Below are 16,914 nucleotides of genomic sequence, written 5' to 3' on the forward strand. Positions count from 1 at the left end.
TCCGTGTTTGTTACACGCAAATGCTTGACGCCTGGGCGACAGAGGTTTTTCCGACTGTATTAGAAGCAACAGCTTATATATGAACAATCGACCTAATCTTACTATAGTACGCCATAAGAAGCCAACAAACACTGACACCAAGGACAACATAGGGGAAATTACTTGTGCTTATAAAGGAAACAAAGAAACGATAAATCAATGGAAATTAAAGTGGATGAAAAAACAACTTGCCGCAGGTGGGAACCGAACCCACAACCTTCGCATTCCGCGTGCGATGCTCTACCAATTGAGCTACCGCGGCGCCGTTTTCCCATCCACTTTCTTGGGTATTCATGTGTCCTAGTATAACCCTGGGAGTGTTAGCCAGCGCCACCACTCACAGACCTTGGCGGCGGACGTGGAACATCCTTTTTGCCGCAGGCGTCACGAGAACGTGATCTTTTTGGGTGAAGGCAACCGGTCAATAAACCCACATGTGCTACCTGAAGGCTTCAATGTTGCCGGATTCGAGACCCTCGTTATGTAATAAACGAGAAGAAAGGGGGGTTAACCAAGGGGCCCGATTTTTATTAGTCATATCATAAGAAGCCAACAAACACTGACACCAAGGACAACATAGGGGAAATTACTTGTGCTTAATAAAGGAAACTGTTGTAAAGTGACGTCAGCCGCAATCAGACTGCCTTGCAAGCGCTGACGGCACGTGCGTTTATGGTTTGATATCCTTCCCTTGTTCTCCCTTTCCCCTTTCCCCCTCTCTGTTTCGTATATATACGCTCCGAGACGGAAGCAAAGATTCATGTTCCAACCTTCGAACGGCGTGCTGTCGTACACAGTAAGACACGGCACGTGTGTCGTAACTATGTAACAGTGGCGACGAGGCCAGACAGAACCCTCGAGGTGAAAAATTAATTAAGCCAGGCAGTTAAGCAGGAAACAGCGGCCGCGGAAATACCGACCATGGCTCATCATCAACTACCGGAATACGATGACCAGTCCGACAACTGGAAGGCTTACATCACGAAGGCAGACGCTTATTTGAGGCAACTGGCGTCAGTGACTCGGGAAAGAAGAGGGCGCTGCTGGTAGCAGCATTGAGTACGCGCACCGTGCAAGTGCTCTCAGGACAGGTTGCACCGAGGAAGCCAAACTCGCTTACGTACGAGGAAGCAGTCAAAGTTTTGGATGACTACTTCGACCCCAAGCGTCATGAAATAACGGAGAGCTATCGGTTCTTCAATCGCTGCCAGTTGGAAGATGAGCCCATTCAACAGTTCATCGTTGAAGTTCGCCGGATTGCGGATGGCTGTAATTTCGGTGGCATGCTAGACCGGATGCTTCGCGACAGGATCGTCTGTGGAGTGAGGTCAAGCGCTGTTCAGAAGCAGCTATTAGCGAAAACAGATTTGACGTTGAGGGAGGCTGAAACAATTGCCATATCAGCTGAAGCAGCGGAAAAAGATGCAAAGAAGATGTCATCTGACATTGAACCCGTGCTCAAGGTCAGTGCACGCCAAGCTGATGAACTAGTGTCAGTATGTGGGCGTTGCGGAAGTCAGAAACACAACAGAGAGGGGTAAAGGGGAAAGGGAGAACAAGGGTAGGATATCAAACGATAAACGCACGTGCCGTCAGCGCTTGCAAGGCAGTCTGATTGCGGCTGACGTCACTTTACAACAGAAACAAAGAAACGATAAATTAATGGAAATTAAAGTGGATGAAAGAACAACTTGCCGCAGGTGGGAACCGAACCCACAACCTTCCCATTTCGTACATAGTACACCATATTTGTCGAAAGTCATTTTGCTGGCGGCTCGGTACTTGACCGCTTAGTACGTAAGATATGGGGTGCGATCGGAGATTGTTGTTCGGCGCGTTCGTTCGGTTACCGGCGCGCGCGATTGGCCGACGTCGCCAGCCGCGGGGCGCGGCGACGTTTTTGGTGACGTCAAAATGACACGCTCCTGTCAATCATCCTCCCACCGAGCATTTCGTCTGCTAGGCGCCGAACCCGACGGGAGCTGGGAAGTTTGGAGCGATCATACGGCTTCGCATGGCGCGTCTGATGGATTGGATTGGATCCAACCGGCGGCTGCGGCATGGCACGTTTGGATCCAAGCCATAGTTTAATTCGAGAAAATGGCGCTTCCGTTGGGAACTTAGGTTATTGCGCTGGCGTTTCTAGAGGAAGGAGGAGAGCGGGTGGCGGTGCGAAACTCGTTTGAAGAAATGGGAGAAAGTGAATTCCGGCGTCGTTTTCGTTTCTCGAAACAAATAATTCGTTGGTTGTACAGCGAAATCGACCCCATCATCGGTGCCAGCGAGCCACTGGAACGTTGTCGCTGCCTCTTGAAAAGTGCGCCACTCTTCCCGTCGTTTCTTTTTTCTTATCGCTGTGCGCGACACCACCTAGGGACGACGCAAAGAAACTAATAGTTATAAATTGCAGTAGTCACACGTACTACTATTTGAAAACGTGTTTGGGCTTGAGAAGAAAAAATAAATTTTTTTAGATAAAAATTTCATTCATTTGGAAGACGAGAAACATTTCGTTTTGTAGTATACTGTCCGCAAGGAGACGACAAACGATGGAAGTAAACTTCCGGGGAGGTCATCGCTTCCTGATTGGCTGCTCTCTCCGCCCCGTTGTCCCAAATTTTGCATACTGCCACATTGTGACGTTGCAGCAACCGAACAGAACGCGTATCGAACAAAATATCTCCGATCGCTGTTAACATCCGCAACTTCAGGGGGCGGATCCGGGAAATTCAAGGTGTGACCTTTCGATTATCGCGTCTTGCTTCAGCCGACGATAAGAATTCCCAACTTGGCCTATCTCTCGACTGCCCCTCTAAAATGTCGATCCGGAAGCCCCCCGTCACGCTGTACCGTGAACAGGACGCGCAGTCGGCAGGTCCGCTTCCCTGAAGGAGCGGCGATCTAAAATTGGCAACGGCGGCGAAGAAAACGCGAGCAGAAGGGGCAGGGACCGGAGCGAACACGACAGGCTGCCTAATTTTACACGCGCCGCCTGTCTTGTATAAGCGGCAATCTCTGGTGCCGCTTCGCAGTTGGGCGGCATCGACGGGGGCAAACACGCAGTGCGCGGCATTACTGCACGGCTTGTACAATTCCTGCAGACATGGCCGACAACACATACAGTCATTCCGCAAGACTCCGAGCGAAGCCCGCAGAAAACAACGGGATGACAGTCGACCAAGCAGCGGCGACGTGGGTAGCGAGGCTAGCGAAGGGCAAATCAGCGCTGCCCTTTCTCTTTGTTCGGCGCTTTTAAGCTCTCACGCACAAATTCGGGTACAGAAGTCTCGCCTTAACGAGCAGCAGCCGCAGCACACCACAGCTGCGGCTAATGGCGGCAACACACGGGCGGCAACATCGCGCCGCCGTCAAGGTCGCGTTGCGCAACGCGCCGAATGCTCGTCTCAAGCTGGAACCGCATGGCGCGTTTTTCGCGAGCGAAAAACGCGACGGGCGGCAAACGCCCGCGTTGCCGCCGACGCGCGAGCACCCGTACGAAAAAAAAGGAGCGGCGCTTTCGCGCCGCATTTTCCGGGTTGCCAGACAACATAACTCTCAAAGACATGTATTGTCCCTGTTACCGCATATATAATATGCCCTTAAACTTACAGAACACTACAATAAAAATAATCTGAGTGTAATTAGACAGCGATATTTCTTTCCGAAGTGTATTTATCAAGCTTAATTTCAAGCAGCAATATTGTGTGCGAAACTGCGACTATGTACCTTCCGCATGCTGAGAAGCCGCTGCTTGTTTACAACTTCACATATAAAAAGGAGGGTCGGCCGCTTACTACCGAGCAGAAGAGGCGATTGCTACTATTAAGGGGGATGCTGATACTGAAGCAAGAAAAAATGCGGGTCAGGAGGTACATTTGGGTGCGGCCTGCCTGGTTGAGAAGAGAGCGAGCACCATACACTGGTAATATTATTAGCAAATTGTCTTGCCAGTATTAGCGATGAGACGCGACGCTTCTCCATTTTAGTTATTAGGGCCTCGTTGAAGTTTGCTTTGTTCATTTTAGGTGAACACGATGCGCGAACCAACACGATGCGCGAACGAAATCACGGTAGCACATGTTTTCCTTGACGCGCGCGCCAGTTCTGCCGAGAAAAAAAAAATTCCGCCCAGGAGGTTCCGTCGAGATGCGCAGAGAGCAGGGCCATCTGGTGGCAAAAAAAGAACCAAAATGCCACGTGACCAAATGCCACGTGACTTACCTGAACTCTGATTGGTGGACGCGCCGCGCGACGCGTTTTTTTCTACTTCGAGCAGCAGCACGCGGCGGCGCGATTTCGTGGCGGATCATGCTGGGCACGCGTCAAAATGACGCGCGCGTCCCACCATCCGCGCGTGAATCGCGCCTGAAATCGCGCCATGCGGTTCCGCCTTCACAGACCTCGACGGGCCCGCTTTCACAAGTCACTCCCGCCCGGCTGGATTGGCGCGTCACCAGGGGGCGGTGCGGGACCGTGGCACATTAAAAATTTTACTGGAGGCCGCACACGGCACCTGCCCATACAACGAAAACTACCGCCCTCAAGCCAGCGAGGAAAATGCGCGAGGCTTTTCAAATCGGTGCCGATATTTACTTCCGTATGTTACAAACAAGTGTAAGCCGGATGGCTGCTGCAGTACAACGGTCAATTCAAAGCACGGGCGGATGTGCGATGTGCGCTCCGCCGTAGTATAAGGTCTACCTAACAGTCGATTGTAGGCAGAAGGCTGACAACACATTCGGTTAGGTTAAGGAGACTGCAGAAAAGGGTATCGGAAAGCAGAGAAAAGCCCTCAAGTGGGAAAGGCTACGTCGAAGCTTATCGGACCCCTTGTATGCGGAGCTGCTGGAAGCGCGACTAATGTTGTGGAACGCGTGATGGACGCTGCCTGCCCGCGAAGTATGACAAATCCTGGAGCGCGCAGGAAATGGACCACGGGCATTAAACACTGACAAGTAGGTTGAGCTGCGATAGCAAATACCAATACGCAAGAGAAATCAATAAGTACTGTGAAAGGAGGCTTGACAAGAGGCGCAAAAACGATAGACTTCTGTGATGTCAGTGACGGCGTCAGCCAGGGCATAAATGTTTTGTCGGTGAAGACGGGCTACATTCTGAATTCTAAAGTAGCGAAAGACTAAACTTGACAGGTTTCGATAACTTGTGCTCCCCCCAACGGCCCAAATACGAAGAAACTTCTTTGTAATCCATGACGTCACACTGACGTACCAGCGCAAAATAAAAAATGGTGTTCGGCCTTTACTTTCCCTTTTATAAAGTTTTACTGCGAAATTAACGCAAATAAAATTTCGATGGAATATTGTACTAATCAGTCCAAAGTGATTTAACGTTTCTCCCTTTAACGGTAATATCGGCGTTGTATAGGATGACAATGCAAGTTATCAAGTTCCATCCGCAATTGTAGGAAAAGGAGGGCGGGGAATCGCACAATAGATGTAAACAAGGTTTCGGACTACGATGTAATACTCGAAGAAGCGACCACTGGAGGTGGCATTCCTCGGACAACGCGAGTGACGTGAACGAGTCCGCGGCTTGGAACGTAAAGGTTACCGAGAAGTGCACGCGTGGCTTTAGAGAGATTCATGGGAAAAGAATTGCGGGAAATGCAAACATAAAAAGAGGACTAGGAGGCCGACCGATACACCACTGGTGTAGGGGTGGGGCTGCCCAAAGTCATTTTGGAGCAATTTCCGGAGCAAGTAAAATTGCGTTATGGTGCAGTTTGTAGCAAAAATTGCATTTTGGAGCAACTTGGAGCAGATAAAATTTTATTTTTAGCGGTTTGGAGCAGGCCAATCTAAATTCTTCGTGAAAAATGGAATATGGCAGCTGTTACGGTTCACTGTGTGCGGCGATGAATGGAACGGATGCCAAGCGCCTGAGACTCGACGTGCCAAATCGCCGCGCTCTACAACACGAAAAGATTTGTCTGTCAGGTGCGGGCGACGGGATTATGCGCGGAATCCTACTTCCCTCTGTTCCCCTTTCTGCGCCAGGGAGTTCGTTTCTCTCCCAATTCCCCTTGTGTGGGCTCACCAGTGTGCTGACACGACGTTGAACCCCTTTACGTCAGGGAGTGGTTTTTCTCCGTATTCCTCTGTGTGGGCTGACCAGTGTGCCGAAAAGGCCCTCTCTACTAGGGGACAAGAGAGAAAGAAGTTGCCCGGACGGTGTAGGAAGGCCAGCGAGAAGAGAGCTTCTCTGCCCGTGCGCTCACGTACGCTGAACGTTTTTGTATTTCTTTTTGTCTTGGAGCGCACCGCTCACCTGTAACTACATCTTCTGTTATTAATTTTTTTTTTTTTGACATCATCTCGTCTTTCCTGCCGGACCCTCTCCGATGGTCAATCTGGTTCGAGCTCCAAGCAGACGCTGTTGAAAGTCACCGAAACCCCGTCCCCGGACCAACCGGTGGCAGCCGTAACACAGCGCATTTCGAAACCACGACAAAAAACAGAATAAACCAACACGAGCGCTCAACTGCAACTCTCTTAAGCAACGTCTTAAGCTGAATTTTAAAGCAGATTACGTTGATACAGAAACTGTATAGTGCATGCAAATTGTGGTTATAGTGCCTATAAATGTTTAATTACTGGTACCAATCACACACACAAAAAAAAAAACATGCATTTTGCAACAGTGTGAGTCCGAAATTTCGAAATGTTGCCAAAGACATCCCTTACATTTTCTTTACTGTCTCGACAGTGTGGGCGAGGTGCCCGGAGATGCGCTTCACCAACGCGCCGTGCCAGAGTTATGAACTACTGTGGTTTATTAAAAGCCATGTCTATGCCGACCAGGACAATTGCAAAGCCATTGCAATGCTTAACTTTCTGGTATAACGTAAAACTATTCCATACAGTCCCCCATTAGCCCTTCGTGATAGGTCAGAATGGCTCAGGCCTCGCCCATGTGGCCATTAAACCTTAGATTAAAACAGTTTCGCCCGGTGAACCCGCTGCAGGGCGCGCCTCCTCCGGCTCATCCGTACAGTTCGCTGGCAGCGCCCCAAGCCCACTTTGCGTTGTTTTGTGCCTCAGCTGGGGTGGTTCCACTGGACCGTGTTCTAGTGCACTCTGAATACAGCTGCCCTGGCCGTTCCGAAAGCAGCGACGACAGCCGGGAGTGGCCGCACCGGCTACTCGCGGGAAGCGCCGAAAAGTCCAGTGCGAAAATCACGAGAAAAGGTGCGGGAGGCGCTGTCGCGCGGTGTGCGGAATGTGCGCTCTTTTTCGGAACAAGAATCCGCGCGCTGTGCGCGGAAACTGCCGGAGCCCCAGCCGTGCTCATGATTCACCCCAGGGGAACGGAACGAAAGCTGCAAACGAGCGAGGCAGGATGGTGTCGACGACGAGTCAACCTGTGAAACTGCGGGCGTTCTCTTCGAGAAACACGAGGATACCAAGTGCACCCCAAAACACAACCAACACCTGCAACATGTGCATAAGATGAACCACTGGCAACGTCGCACAAGAGGACCCCACTGATTGCACACTGGACATGCGAATAACTAATAAATCCACGTGCGACATCCAACGCGGAGACTGAATCACGGATACTACTAGAACGCTCAGCAGCGGTCGCGAAACTATCAAGGTTCGCACATAAAAAATTAAAATATGTGGGGATTAAGAGTGACGGAATTTTGTCCATTGCAATGAAAACACAGAAATACAGCGGCAACTCTTGCAAAAGCTACTCGGAACGACTGGCTCGCAGCACATAAGGCACTTTTAGCTTAGCGTTGCTCATACCGGCTGCCCCGAGTGCATATACGGTGTTTTAATGAGATGGCCGAGCCCCAGTGGCGTAGCTAGGTCGTCTGGCACCCGGGGAACATAGGTCTTCTTTCACCCCCCCCCCCCCGAGTGTAGTCCAGGAAGGCGAGGATATCGACAATTTCCGGATGTCTGCCGAGCCCCCTCCGGAAGCCGTGACTGCGCAACAAGAAGGCAGTGCCGAGGCCTTCGATCGTATAGTCGCCCGTGTTACTTACTATTCGTCATGACAGCAAGAAATAAATGGTAAAATCTGTCCTCGTCTAGTCTCGGCTCGCGTTGACGCCGATAGGCTAGACAGAAGACAAGCTGTGCAAGTGTGTCGATTTCCACCTAACAGATTACGCTACAGCATTTAGCGTTGATCAACGCTGTGCCAGGTTGTGGCGCCATCTGCAGTTTGTTTTGACTCTGCTAGGCGTAGAGACACTGCACCGAGGTGGGACATTTTGTAGATTTCCACCTAGTAGGTAATACGGATTAATTAGGATCGAAGCAGCCAGCCTAGGGAAATGCCATGTTATGCAATCACGGTAACCGTGCCATTAGCCATCCCGGTAAACTTGCCGGTGGCCATTAAAATTCCGCACGCGCATGCGCAGTCGTGTCAGCCAGTATCATTAACGGCAACGCTACGCTAAAACACTATTAAAAGTTGCCCGTCAACACTGACATGCGCTTTACATGCTTAAGCAAGCAGCAATCGAGAAAAAGCACACTTTCTACATCCTCAATTCTACATTCAATCCTGACGTCGAGTGACGCAAAATGTTTACGAAGAAAACCGTAACGGCAATTATGTTTTTTCTTTCTCAAAATGGCTGAACACAAATGTCTGGATCGAAAAAACTGAGTCACTTAAATATCCTCAAGTGATAGAATGCGAGAGCACGTAGAACTTGTTTAAGTTATCACCTTATATTATTAAAACTCCACCTTAACCGAATTTTGAGAGTGCGCAGAGTCCGGCGCCGTGGCTGTTCACCGTGGGGTTTCGCAGTGCCACCCGCAGCAGGTCCAGAGCCGGGAAGTTGGCCACGTGGGTTTTGGTACCACCGGACGATAACAACCGACGCCGGATTTTCCGCTTTGTGGGCCATACAGTGCGTTCGCATTAATAAAGCCTTTTGACAAGGGTGCGCTTCGGCGTGTATACGTGGAGCCGGGACCTTCGTGTGACGCACGCCGTTTGCTGCCGCCACTGTCCCGCGACCATCCCTCCTCGATTTGGAAACTGCAGAAGACGCGCGCATGGATTTCGAAGCGCCGTTGCTCTAACAACGACGCCCGGTCGTCGACACGCACACTGCTGAAAATTCGCCGCATCGCTATGCCAGCGCGGGGCCATGTCGGCTTCCGGTGTTTGCACGGTCTTCAGCTTGTACATGAGGAGCTGTCTCCACAGCTCGGTTCTACTAAGCGTCCTCTCCACCGAGCGCTATTCACGGTTACTGAGCGTGCACGAAAAAAAAAAAAAAAAAGCGCATTTCCAGCTTCGCCTGGTAAACCGAACCGCTGCTATAGTCACTGTGATGCGTCTAGCGAAAAAAAGTGAGCGGCCGGACGCGTGTCGTTCCTCCGGGCGCTGGTGCAAGCGAGAAGTGCCAGCAACACGCGCGTCAGACAAGCGCACCCACCTGGCCTACACTGCACCGCGGTGGTGACCGCTCTCTTCGTAACAAACCCTTGGTTCAAACACCAGACGTACGCCTGCACAAGCGCGCCTATGCACACGTCCCTGCACAACGCACATGTTCACGGATATTCACGAGGAATGTAGTGGCAAGCACAACGATAAGAAAGAAGACAACATTTATGCACGTCGCCAAGCATTTCGGACTAAGTTTATATCAACAACACAGATTCTTTTACGTGGCTAGCCTCACGGGAAGTGCCTGCCACGAAGCCGAAAACACTGCCAAGTGAGAGGCGACTGAAGTCACTGCGAATTCGGACGTTTCGTAAGGACGAGTATGAATGATCGTGAGCGCGCGCGAAGGTGTTCTGCTCCACCAGCGTGCCACTGATGCGGGGCCCGGAACAAAGCTCGACGGTGGCTCATCTGCGGCCGTCGGCTGAGCGCCTTCGCTTTCTGAGCGGCCTCTTTAGCTGACAGCTCGGTAGATAAACACGTAAGCGAGCTTTTATCTAATGCCCCAACCACTGGCACGCGTCGGCAAGCTTCGGCGCGCGCCGACAAGCAAACGCTTCGCTTCGCGTTGGTCGGAGGAATAGGGCACGCAACCACTGGAGCGAAGCTCCGACGCGCGCCGAAGCTCGCTCCTCGGCTGCGGCGCACTGTTGCTGGACTATTGTATCTTCATCCGTCAAAGCCCGGCCTAAAACAGCCTGCTGTAAACTAAGCTTGAAACAATAAGTTAGTGATCTGCATGCGCTTTTAGATATATATAAAAAAAAACACGTTTGAATAATGAATATACGCCTGCCGTAACAGTTTGTTTTTATTTTTAAAGTAAAAATAGTGCACAAAATATCGACATCAGCGCTCGCGAGTCGCCTGCCTGCAAGCTCGCTTTGCAAACACCTGCACGACGATGCCATATCATCAAAAACTGTTGTACCATTTCATTTTTTGGTAGCTCATTGCACAACAAACTTTGTAGAATCAGGCGTGCAAGGTATCACTGAAAAAAATCTGTGTTGGAAATATTGTCACGTAGTAGTGACGGTAAATAAGTAGTGCAGACTCAATCGCAACGATAGCGGCGAGCAATGTCGGCAATCGTCGAAAATCTCGTCTGCGGGTCAAGCGCGTCGGTTTGCATACATCAGTCGTCGAAAGTTACAGCCTATTCGCTGGTGCCCGCGCGCCTTCCAGAAACTACTATACAATTCGTTTCGCGTATGCAATCAGATTAACAGGGTTCGTCGACAACAGACAGAACCATCGATAACATTCGCGAAACTTCCGATACGTTCAGGCGCATCCTGCACCGAGCGATAACGTTTACCATATTTTAGCCGGTGAAATACGGTAACCAGATACAGATAAAGCATCCGTGTCAATATAATTATGCTTGTTGGTGCATGAAATAAGCGTGAAAAAGTGGGTTCTGAGAAAATCAGCAAAAATGAATTGGAACACCTGTAGCACTCACAAAAAAAATCTAGAATAGCTAAAATTTATGTAATTCCTAGCTTGCACCCCCCCCCCCCCTCCCGATTCTTGATTCTGTGAAATCTAGCCCATGGAGCACCTTTACTATTCTAGGTTGTTTTGATGCATCAACACCGCATCCGGAGGCCTTCACATTGAGTGTATTGCTACCAAACATTTTCACAGTGTAAGGGCCATGTTCTATTGTAACTGGTTTCCACATGTCAAGTTTGTCTTTCTTTACATTAATGAAGTGACATACCGTCAGATAATACAAGCTTAAGAATAGGGGTCTTTCGTTGCCCTTTGCCAAGTCGTACTATTGAAGCGCTTATTCGAATGTATGGGAGCAGCCCATTTGCATAGTATAAGAAATATATAAACAGGTTATTGTCACAACTTATAGACTTCGTCACCACAAAAAAAATTGTTTTATTGTTTTCAGCCTGCTATGATGTTTTGACTGAGAAAGATATATTCAATTTATTCTGCGAGGCACACAATAATTGCTGTGGCATATTTTATTGCACAACACTGGATACAGTAACTAACCATTATTATTACTCAGACGAAATTAATAGCACATAGCATATTATTATTGCACTTTTTTAATTCATGCCCTTTTTTTAATTGCACAAAAGCTACTGCATTGAAATAGTATAGGAGTACATAGTTAGAAAGCACGATTTTATACTACAATAATAACAATCATTCAAATGTTTATTGTAGTGCCCAGGAACAGCTAGAGAGCCTTTGTACTGGTGCACTTAAAGGGACACTAAAGGTTACTATTAAGTCAACGTGGACTGTTCAAATACCATCCCAGAAACCTCGAAACGCTTGTTTCGTGACAAGGAGAGACTTATTTTAAGAGAAAATGCGTTTTGAAGCGTCCGCGTACCTCTAGCGCAGTTCAAATCACCCGCCCTCCGATCGAGGAGTACTGACATCATGGTCTCATAGTGACGTTGCGCCATCGGTGAGTAGAACGGCGTCCGCAGACGGCGCTACGGCTTTTCTGCGCGAAACGCAAACGCGCGGCCAGAAACAGAGCCAAGACAGAGCCGACGGCAGAGCTAAAGCGGGAGTATGGTGGCTAGCGGAAGGAGAAACGCGCGACCATGGGGCTCTTGCATTGCCCAGGGGGCGCTGCGAGAAAGGTGCTAAAAAGCGCCCTCTGTCCTAAAATGGGTCGTACAAGCTCGGTTGTCTGCCTCGCAAAGCACGTTACAATATGGACCCGCCACTTTCGGTTGTGTTGTAGCACGGCCTGCTGCGTATATCGGGCGCCGAAGATATTTTCAGGGGTGGCACGCTGCGTAAAGGCAAGAAATTATGCAGTGCCGAATACGTGTACGCCGTTCAAGAATTAGGCGGCGAAGTTTTAGCACGGTGTCAATCGCAAGTGAAGCGAGTCGCGTACGAAGTGGAACTACAGGTAAGGTTTGCACGCTAGCTGCTAGATTCAGGCGCACAAACGCGAGGAAATGCGTGCTATAAATGAATCCGCAGCAGCGATAAGCAGACATGTGTACGGAACTGCTCGAGCACACGACGGTACGCGCCGCGATGTACGAACTGCTCGAGCGCACGATCGTACGCGCCGCGACGGCAGCGGTCTTTCGACATGCCGCCAAACGGCGGGCCTCCTGCAATCTTTGTTGACTGCATGCCGCTAAATTGATGCAATGGATATGAGCTCGCACGTACGTGCGAATCGCGCTGTAGCGCGAGCTTGTGCGCTGCTCGCTTGATGTAGCTTTTAATGACAGCGCTCGAACATCGATTTGCTGCAATCAATACTGCCTTGCTGCGCTGCCTCAACGTGCTGGCTTGAGATCAAGGATGAGCGCATTTAACTCTCTTAACCTGTGCTGCTCGTAGTGGAGTAGTGAATTGTCATCGAATGAGCCAGACCATTTGTGCTCATTTGCACACACTTCACCACTTCGCATCGGTCGAATTGTTAATTGTCGCTGTGGCCGGGTCTCGAATCGTGAATTACCAGCCATGCCTGCTGCTATGTCGGTCTGCTGTCGGGACTGTAGGTGCAAAAGACCGAAATTTCAAACGCAGATAATCAAGCAAGCTTCAAGACAGGCGAAGCAGTCAGCATGGCACGAAGTTTCGCTTACTCAGCGCGACGAACTGCAGCTATGCAGCGCGCCCGACGCTCCACTTCGCGAGACCTTGAAGGAAAACGGTAGAATCTGATGTTGGGATTCAGGGCTTCTTGTTCATGGCAGCCCACGACGCAGAAGTAATGACGGTGACGCCTTTTCGAGGCTGGGCTAGGTCTCTCCGGATCGGCATCACCGATTGCTTCTGCTCCCAGCATTACGTCCCACGGCACACGGAGAGTCCGTTTTCGTTAAACTATAGGCTGCGGCGAGCTCGCAGCGTGGTCGGCATGGTCTGTGAGAAGTGACGAGCCTTCTCGCACTCGCAACAGGGCATAAAAAAGTGCGAATCGACGCAAAACTCGGCCTAGAAACGTGCTTCGCCACAGCCAGGGCTCAATACGACCCAAGCTTGTACGACCTCGGCCGGTCTCTAGGGGAGCGCGCGTACCCAGATGTTTCCCACACCGCCACCAGGTGCCGCTACTATACCTCAAACTCCAGCGCAAGGCGCCCATAAGCTGGTACTTCATTCTATGACGCAAACTTCGACGCTCGTCTCAATGGACCCTGACACCGACAGATTGGCTCGCGATGGTGGGCTCAACTTCAGCGATTTGAGCACTGACGAGCGCGACGTGCTGCTGAAGGCTCGCGCTGCCGGCGTCGTTGCGTACTACGACGGCGGCCTCGACACCGGCTCTGCGGAGCGGGAAAGCAACGAGGGCTTCCCATGACATCACATGGACGTGGTACTCTCGCTGCTTGTTCCAAATGAAAGTTTCGCGAGCCAGCAGAACCCTCACAGCACGACGCGATAACCAAACTACTGAAACTCCAAAGCGTGCGCGGCGCAGAATCGAGCCCGCAGAGTCGAGCGAAAACGAAACCTTTCGAACACCCATATTACTGAAGGGTAACGTCAAAATGTTATTTTTTCTTAGAATCGAATAGACGTAGACAAGTAGCATTTTTTCCCGTCTTATAATCGAATGAAATGACATTTTTAATACGAGTAGTTGAGTATTAGTAACACAAATTATGAGGAGTGCTTTCGTCATCGGGCTAGTACCGGAATGTCGCTGGGGGGTCTCAAATCGTGTCATGCATTTACCTCAATTTCTCGGTTACTAAAGCTCTGTTCGCGATTATATTGACGCCTTAGACGTTCTATAACATTGCTCTACCACTTTAACTTGAGTTTCTGGTAACCTTTAGTGTCCCTTTAACAAGCACTATGCAAGGCAAAATGTACAGAAAACATGAACGTGGTAGACAAAAAAATGCAAGATAGAGAAACAAATAAGGAAAAAAGGAAAAGAGGAAAAGTAAACAAAAAGCATTTAGGAGTACTTATTGTTTCTGCACCAGTCTGAGAGTGAAAAATGGAAGTCGATGCAGTGGTGAACACTGTTGACAGTCTCAAATAGTTTTAAGTTGTCGGCACACAAAGTCATGCTGTTCATTTATTAAAATGCTCTTAGCACTAACGGAAAGCAAGGAATCCAATATTGATTCAAACACTTTTGACGCACTGCAGAGGATAGATATAGGTCGGCAGTTAGTAACTGCACATCTAGCACCTGATTTGTGCATGGGCAATGTCCATGCTACCTTCCGAGTGCTAGAAAAGGTACTAAACTTTAGGGAACTATTGAAGATGTTTGTGAGAACAGGGAACAAGTATGCTTCCATACGTCTTAAGCTCTGCAGAAGAAATACCATCAACACCACAAGAAAGGGAAGGTTTAAGGCACTTCATACACTTGAAAACAAGGTTTTCATTGACTGATAGCGTACACACTGTGCCAGACTGAGAAGGAAGGTTACTTGAAGCATATTTCACAACATATAGCAAACAGAAATGTTCTGCAAAGGCATCAGCAGTGTTCGAGACAACACCGCCATTTTCATGAAGAAGACACTCTTTTTAGAAGAGTGAGAGCGCACAAAGCTCCAGAAATATTTTGAATTATGTGTCACGGTGGCTTCAACACAATCAATGTGGTCGTAGTGATGATTCTAATAATAATAATAATCTTAGTGGTAACTTGGCACTCTAGACTAAAGGAAAGGCTGATGGCTGTATGTTAGAGCGTCTGATAACCAGCCATCTAGAGCAGGAATTTGCAGGATGCAGACGACACCTCCTTCCCCTCTACGTGTACACACACACACACTTGCTCAATAACACAGCACGGCACACATGCACACATTCAACGGGTGCACAACACACAGGAGTGCCAATTTAGTCTGGTTCCAAGGAAGGAAAATCCAAATGGCCAAGGGGGGTGAAGAGAAAGCTCTGTATGCCAGATATAATCATGGAGTTGTGGTGTCGGGGCATAGAGGCACGATGAGGGCTCGGGCTGTGCTGACCACTTGTTCAGAAGAACTGAAGAAAGATTAGTGCTGTTCAAAGAGCCGTCAAGCACCCTGCAGTATAGACTAGTGCAATGTTGCGCTGGAATTGCAGGGTGTGCTACTTGGGGAGTTTGAGGCAATCCTCGTAGGCTGGCATGAGCTTGCAACAACCGAAAAGACGAGAGTAGAGGGTGCGTGTTGTCCAGCGCTGAACAAGCTTACGTTTGTACTATACTGATGAGCAGTACTCAAGTCGTGACAGGATTATAGAAGCGTAGAGTGCTCGGAAAACCTTACGTCATCAGGGAAGGGAGACACGGGACACAAACCCAAGAATAGGCCGATGCTTAGATACAGTGCTGGTGACATATGCGGGAAAAGTTGAGAGAAGAGCTAAATGTTACACCCAGAATGGGTAGGGCTTGAACCGTCTTTATAGAGGTGCCTCCAAAGAAGTAGGTTGGACGTGCAGCAGTTCTGTTGTGGCTGATACGCATGGCAGCACTTTTTGCAGTGCTACTACAAAGTTTGTTATTGTAGGCCCAGTCGTTCACCTTTACGGAATGTATTTATTGCAAGCACATATGCTGTGCTTATTGTTGTTATGCATATTGCATATGCATATGCATATTGTTGTTGTGGAAGTGCTAACTTGTTAATCAAACACATTCTGCGCGGATCCATTACTAACTTAGTTTTGAGCAGATTATTGTCCTGACTACAATTTATAGTATCGCAGCAAGAAACATGTTAGTAGAAGCTGAAGGAATTCCAGCAGTTTAAGCATATCGATTGCACTCACACAATGCACTCACACCAGCTACACTTTCCATAAACAAAAAGTGAGATAAAAAATCAATTACACTTTCACTGACTCAGTACTTGCTACTTCTGAAGCAGGCATCGAAGCAATCATGGTATACGCTGCTACATGCATAGGTCTTTCATGATGCAGGTCCTGCTATGCACTGCACACGGGGCACACATTGCAAACAGATTTCTTTTTGCAGTGCTCAAGTATAAGGACACACTGAATCAAACATGACTGCGTTGTCACGTATGCTTCAGTGCGTCAGTGTTCTTGATTGCTACACGAGTGATTTATCTCCAACTAGCCCAAAATACGGATGCACTTGAAAGAAGTGAGTGAAGGAGCACAGTGAACTTGTACTGAACTGAATTCACATGCCGAATAGAAGAGCGCAGTGTCAGCTGAAACGGGCGGCACGGCTGATAATGTAAGTACTTCCCATAGTTCGGCTACTAGTGTCTTTCGCTTTCGGAAGTTATTTTTGCCACTGGAAACAGCGCAGAACTTGCCCATTAAACTTGAGTCACCTGACACCACACAAAACACGCTGCGGTTGATTACCCCAAGTTCCACACGGTTCATTCACCACATCACACGACGTCAGGAGTGCCATATTTTAGATCACTGCAGCACCAAACGGACCTGAAAATTAATTTCCTTCGA

At 49.1% G+C, this 16,914-nt stretch overlaps 1 protein-coding gene and 1 non-coding gene across 2 annotated transcripts in view; both read right to left on the reverse strand.

Annotated features, from left to right (window-relative positions):
* LOC126532261 (KAT8 regulatory NSL complex subunit 1-like) overlaps positions 1-16,914 on the reverse strand; it is a 151,971-nt gene that overhangs the window by 113,505 nt on the left and 21,552 nt on the right. The window lies entirely within an intron of this gene.
* TRNAP-CGG (transfer RNA proline (anticodon CGG)) lies at positions 229-301 on the reverse strand. The gene has a single exon. It is a non-coding gene; the product is annotated as a tRNA-Pro (tRNA).

Source organism: Dermacentor andersoni, chromosome 5 (genome assembly GCF_023375885.2).
Source record: "Dermacentor andersoni chromosome 5, qqDerAnde1_hic_scaffold, whole genome shotgun sequence".
Taxonomy (NCBI): domain Eukaryota; kingdom Metazoa; phylum Arthropoda; class Arachnida; order Ixodida; family Ixodidae; genus Dermacentor; species Dermacentor andersoni.